Source organism: Nannospalax galili, unplaced genomic scaffold, assembly GCF_000622305.1.
Source record: "Nannospalax galili isolate Female #2095 unplaced genomic scaffold, S.galili_v1.0 scaffold60, whole genome shotgun sequence".
Classification (NCBI taxonomy): domain Eukaryota; kingdom Metazoa; phylum Chordata; class Mammalia; order Rodentia; family Spalacidae; genus Nannospalax; species Nannospalax galili.
In genome coordinates, this window is record NW_008346989.1 from 1,105,284 (window position 1) to 1,111,581 (window position 6,298).

The 6,298-nt window shown below is 50.6% G+C and overlaps 1 long non-coding RNA gene across 1 annotated transcript in view; it reads left to right on the plus strand.

The window, feature by feature from the left end:
- Window positions 1–2,145: 2,145 nt before the first annotated feature.
- The window catches only part of LOC115072087, a 14,558-nt gene continuing 10,405 nt past the window's right edge, over window positions 2,146–6,298 (plus strand). Inside the window, exon 1 of the long non-coding RNA XR_003851150.1 lies at window positions 2,146–2,249. This is a non-coding gene — a long non-coding RNA (uncharacterized LOC115072087). The remainder of the gene's footprint in view (window positions 2,250–6,298) is intronic.

Consider the following 6,298-nt stretch of genomic DNA (forward strand, 5'->3'; position numbering starts at 1 on the left):
CTGTGGTGAAGAACTGGGAGTGATACAAATGATGATCTGTCTCTGGAAAGAACCAGTAGAGTGAGAAAACAGAGGGACCACCTTCCCATATTCGATGAGTTAAGTATCTGAGAACAGCCACCAAAGGATAAATTTTATGGAAGAAACCACATCTAGGCTCTGGGGTTGAGCAGGGACTGAAGTCATTTGAGATATTAAAACATTCAGTACCATAAAGAATAAGTATCCCTGTTTCCTGCTGATGCTGAAATAAATTACCACAACTTTAGAGGCTGGAAAGATCAGAAGCTAATTACCTTATAGCCTTACAGGCCAAGGGGTCGCACCAGGCTACAGTCAAGGTGTCCTCGGGATGAGATCCCTGGGAGCTCCAGCAAGAGTACTGTCTGCCCAGCTCCTGGGGTTCCTGGTCTTCCCCAGGCTGCAGCCCCTCCCTTCCACTAGCCTTAACTGCCACATCACAGGCCTGCTCTTGGGCCCCACTGACCTTGGGCTTACAGGGACCCTGTATTTAACATCAGACCCAGGATAATCCAGTATCACCCTGAATCTCAAGATCTCCATCTGCAAAGTCTCTCTCACAAGGTCAGGTTGCTGATTCACAGGTTTGAGGGATCAGAGTGTGGATGTGTTTAGGAGAGCCTACTGACTTTTCAGCAGGCTGCTGATATCAAATCAAGTAAAAATATATTTTTTGCTGTTCTTGTTTTGAGATACGGCCTCATTTAGCTCAGGCAGTCTCTAACTTGCTATGTAGTTGAGAATACTTTAAACTCCTGATCCTTCTCTCTCAAGGGTTAAAATGTAAAATGGTGTCCTAGTTTGTTTCTACATTGTTGTGACAAAACACTCTGACCAATACCAACTTGGGGAGGAAAGGGTTTATTTATCTTACATTTTCAGGTCATAGTTCATCAGGGAGCCCAAGGTAGGAACTCAGGGAGGGAACCTGGAGGCAGGAGCTGGAGCACAGGCCATGGAGGAACACTGCTTACTGACTTGCTCCCCTGGCCCCTGCTCAGCCTGCTTTCTTATGCAATACAGGCCCACCTGCCCAGGGGTGGCACCATCCACAGTGGGCTGGGCCCTCCCACATCACTCAACAATCAAGAAAATACCCCACAGACATGACCACAGGCCAGTCCAATGGTGGCAATTTCCCAATTGAGGCTCCCTCGAGTTGACACTAAAGCTACCCAGCATAAATGGTCTTTATAACTTTCTGTAGTAACTGGTCCTTACTAGGTTGAATCCAACTCAGCAGGTTCCCTTGGTCTGCATGCCTGACCCTGGGCCTGTGCTGACCTACTGCATCTCAGGCCTTTATGTATACGCTTGGTGCCCCTGGCCAAGGACTCTAGGATCTCCTTGTCTCTTCCCCTCTTCTAGTCACATAGCAGATGAACTCTCTTTCCTGTGCCCATGCATAGTAAGAATGTTGGTGCTCTCTCTCGCTCTCTCTCTCCCTCTCTCTCTTCTCTCTCCTCTCTCTCCCTCTCTTCTCTCTCTCCTTTTTTCTCCCTCTCTCTTTCCTCTCTCTCTTCTCTCTCTCCTCTCTCTTTCCTTTCTCTCTCCTCTCCTCTCATCTCTCTCCTCTCTCCTCTCTCTCCTCTCTCTCCCTCTCTCTCCTCTCCTTTCTCTCTCTCTCCCTCTCTCCTCTCTCTCCTTTCTCTCTCTTTCCCTCTCTCTCCTCTCTCTCCTTTCTCTCTCCTCTCTCTCCCTTTCTCTCTCCTCTCTCTCCTCTCTCCCTCTCTCTTCTCTCTCTCCTTTTTTCTCTCTCCTCTCTCCTTTCTCTCTCCTCTTTCCTCTCTCTCTCCTCTCTCCTTTCTCTCTCTCCTCTGTCTTTCTCTCTCCTCTCTCTCCTCTCTCCTCTCCCCCCCTCTCTCCTCTCCCCCCCTCTCTCCTGCCTTCTTCCTCTGACACTGAATTCTTCTCTACATGCCTCAGTTTCCCCTCTTCTATTATTTATTGGGAGTTTCCAGATTCCAGGACTCCACGGAAGTTCTTGAAGTTGGGGAGGAGAGAGATTTGGCAAAGATACGTGCCGGGTATGACAGAGTGAGCAAAGGGCAGGACTGAGGCAACTCTGTCAACAATTCTTGAGGCACTGACCTCTAAGTCTCAGAGCTGCAGAACTGCCTGGACACCCTGACTCTACAAGCCCTGCTGCTCCTGCTTGGGGCCACAAAGGTGTGGAACTACCTTAGTCCTGGTGGTGAAGTCTCTTCCACAGTGAGAGTGGCTGCCAGGTAGGAAGCCACAGGAAGTTGCTTGGCTCTAGTGGCTTAGCTGTTGGGGAAATAATTCATGCAGACCAAACACAGTCATATGTCCATATGTGTGCATGTGGATATACACGCATACATGTACATGTGTGAGCACATATGCACAAGCACGTGTGTGTGTGTGTGTGTGTGTGTGTGTGTGTGTGTGTAAAGCCTCCTGAGTTACTTAGTCTTAGCTATTTTAAAGTTTGCTCATATAAAAGTAATCTTTTGTGGTACACAGACCCTGGAAATTACATCCCCTCTAAGATGCTGGAAAACAACCTCATTTTGGTCCCATTTTTAAAGGCAGATTTTTGGTGTTTTGCTCTCATTCACAGAAAGCTACTGACCTAGATGATAGATCTGTATTTTATATTCAAAGCCTCATTGAGATTCCAGCCACCTCTGCAATGCCTCAGGGATGCCATGTCTTCCCTCAGGGTCATGGAGCAGGAGAAATGAACTTTGTACCTCAGTGTGTGTTGTGGCCATGAATGTGGGGAGAGGGTGCGGAGAGGGGGGTCACCTTGCTATCTTGCTGAAAGCCAAGCCCCTGAAAGGTAGAGACAAGACACCCAGTGCTGGTTACAGAGGATTTTTTGTTTTTGTTTTTTTTTTTTTTTTTGACTGGCTCTAGCCATGTAGCCCTGACTGACCTAGAATGTTGAGCTATCCTGCTTCAACTTCCTGATTACTGGGATTACAGGTGTGAACCACCATGCCTAGTATTACAGGGGGTAAGGAATGAATAGCTGGGCTGGAGTTTAGTGGTAGCCTGACTTTGGTAAACAGAGGTGATGGTTGGCACTTTGCAGAAGAAACAAGTTGTGAGGAGAGTGACCACAGGGGAGGGTGGACCTGGTGAGCTGCAGGATGGAGTGATGCTGCAGGGGGCCATCCAGAGCTTTGCAGTGAGTTTGAGGGGCAGAAACACTTATCTTCTGTGTGATTTTGCTGTGTAAGGGAAAGCGAGACGCAACACAGCTTGTGCTTGGCAGACCTTGTCTTCAGGGCTGGAAATCCCCTCAGTAATAGCCCAGATTGCTGTGTTCAGGTAGGGAAGCGCTAACTGACCCTGCAGCAGTGCTTTGGAAACATTAGAAGAATTGCTGTAAGATGCTGGCCAAGATCTGGGTTTGGTCTTTAGGTGACTGTTGGTCTCCTGGGTATGGCAGCACCATCGGGGCAGCTTAGCTTGGCTGGCTCAGCCATCACTTCCAGGAACTATTCCTGAACTGGCCTTCTCCTGCACCCTGGCTGGCAAGGGACCTCTTTGTGCTTCTTTCTGTGGCCCTATGAAGTTCATTGTCAAAATCAATGAATACACTAAACCACAGACACTGGGGTATGTATACCAATGGACCACGTACCCCATGGTTGGTTGTTGGGGACCTCTGTTATGCAAAGTAGAAGCCCCTTCATGTCCGGACAGCTCATGCAGCTCGGGGTTATGTGCTGGGGCTCCTTTCATAGCAGGGTGCCTTCCTGGCATCTTTCCTGACTCTCCTTTTGAAGTGCCCGCCACTGAAAGGTACCATGCTTTCCTGTGTGATTTTTCCAGGCAGACAGCAGTCTGGCAGAAACCCACTTCCATATGTAAATAGAATGCCTCACAAAGCATCTAACAGCCAAAGCTTTTACCACTACCCCCATGGTATAAGTATCCTAGTTTTCTCTTAATAGACAGAGAGCTGGGTCGCAGAGCTGCTGAATCACTGAGAGCAGAGACACTTAATAAAGCTGTAACACAGACTAAGCCGAGTCTTGAGTCTTGTGTCTTACTACCTGCGACCTAGCCTCTCCGGGGGGCAGCACTCCTCCGTTACCGACTTGCGGACATTCCTAGCTTTCGCCGTTCTCGTACTCTTCCTGCGTGGTCCAATGGCCAGTGGACCTCGCTTCCTGAGGAAAGTACACGGGTGAATTAAGGGCGGGATTCGGCTGGACAACGCTCCAGCAGCAGAGGAACTTTCAGCACCAAAGCAGCGGACACGCAGGACCCTAAGCGGCTGAAAAGCCCGCGGGACACCCGCCTCAGCTCCCAGAGAGGCACGGCCAGAGCCAGACCCGTGCCGCGGCTCACCAGGTGTGGCGGGGACCTCGAGATACCTGCGCACCCCACGCCTGGGGCCCAGAGCGACCCCTATAGTTGGTTGTATCTAAGGTACAATCTCCAGTCAATGCCAGTTGAAGGCACAGACTGGCAGCCATGCAGCTTAATTCCTATTCAAATGGAATTTGCTCTTTCTTTCCTGTGGATCCAGCTGACGATATAGCTACTCACCTGAGCTATGCTGCACTGGGCCTGCCTGCCCACAGGTGGGTGACAATCAGTTTGGTGGAGTGGGACAGGTAGGACCTGTGTCAGCTGAGATCCTCAAAGAAGGCACTGAGTGGGAGCACCCTCTTTCACGATCCTGTGTCCCAGGCACTGTGGACAAAGGCCAGTCTTCTCAGGCCCATGTCACACCAACAGTGGTCCTTATTCAAACAGGAGCAACAGATTCCTAGAAATGGTATGTGGTAACAATGGGCGGGTGACACGGGCTCACGGGTGCTGAATGTGCAGCGGTTCTGCCTTCGTGAGGGAAGCGCTGCCATGATGAAGCCTTGCATTGGGTTCCATATCTGGAACAGACATTGCTCTTCTCAAGTGAGGTGTTTTATGTGACTTAAAACCAACACTCTGTGAAGTGCGTGATGTCCTTGCTTCTGACAGAACACTCCAAGGAGTTTATGTTACCAGCCAGAGGAGAGTGACACATAGGAACATCAACCCCAGGCTGTGCTTCCTCACGGCAACAGGCTCAGGGTATAGATCGAGGTGTTGGTCTTGGTCAGGACTGTGGGGAGGAAGGCGACCCTCAAGGCCATGCTGAGCCCGAAGAGGGTGAACAGGAGCAAGGGTACGCCTCTCCTTGCCCTCCTGTTTCTCCTGCTCCTCCCAGCCCAGACAAGACAGCAGCATATCTCCAAGCAAAGTGGCCAAGCCATCTCAGGTGGACAGCTGGTGATGGGGCAGAGCGCGTGTCTCCTCTGGTTTTCATCTTCACAGGACTGCAGTCTGATTGATGGAATTTTTTTTGAACATTGCTTTCTGAAGGCCAGGCACGGCCTCCTCACCCGCACAGAACATATGTGCACATACTCCCTGGGGTGGCATTTGAATGTGTGCATCGTGTGGCTGCGTTTGTTTAGTGTGTATCTCTCCCTATCTGAGGGGACCTTTCCCATGACCCGAGGCTTCCTCGGTGGCCTGCTCACTGCTGTCTGGGGTGGGGGTCTTTCTGGGAGCAGCCACCCTCCTCCCACAGCCAAGCTCCCGGCTGATGGATCATCTGATGCTGCAGCCGGCATTCCTCGTCCCCATAGCTGCTGGAGAAGGGGGGCGAGGGAGAGGAAAAGGAATAAAGGATCCTAAACAGCTCCCATCTGTTGCGGGAGGATCATAATGCTTGCATTTACCCAGCCTTTCGACTGATGGGCTCTGGGAGTTTTATTATTTCGTTAACCCTCCGAGTCCCCAGAGTGCAGGCGAGGTCTAGTGAGCCAGTTTGGGATGACTGTGTGGAGGGTCGCTGGCCAGCCACAGGCTCAGGCTTCCAGTCATCTTACCCTCCTGCCCTCCTGATCTGTACACATTTCGTACTGTCCTGCAAGTTTGTCGTCCCCCCCCCCCGGACAAATTTTCTCCTTCTCCCCTACCTGTCTCTGTCTCCTCTGGCCACCAGACCAGATGATGATGATTGACAAATTTTAAAGTATAAATTAAGACCTGAGCTCAAGGGTAGAGAGGAGCAAAGGGCATGTGAATCCTGGTGCATGGGCGGTCAGTCCATCCTCTAGCCCTGGCCTAGTGGTCAGCCAGTCAGCATTGGGGCCAGGCTGGTCATCCCAAAGCATCCCAAGAAGAGCTTTCTGCAGTGTCTCATATCTCAGAATTCAAAGATTTCCTGGAGACCAAGCCCTCTTGAATAGTACAGATAAGGAAAGCTACATGCCTAGCCAGCAATCAAAGTATGCAGCAGTAT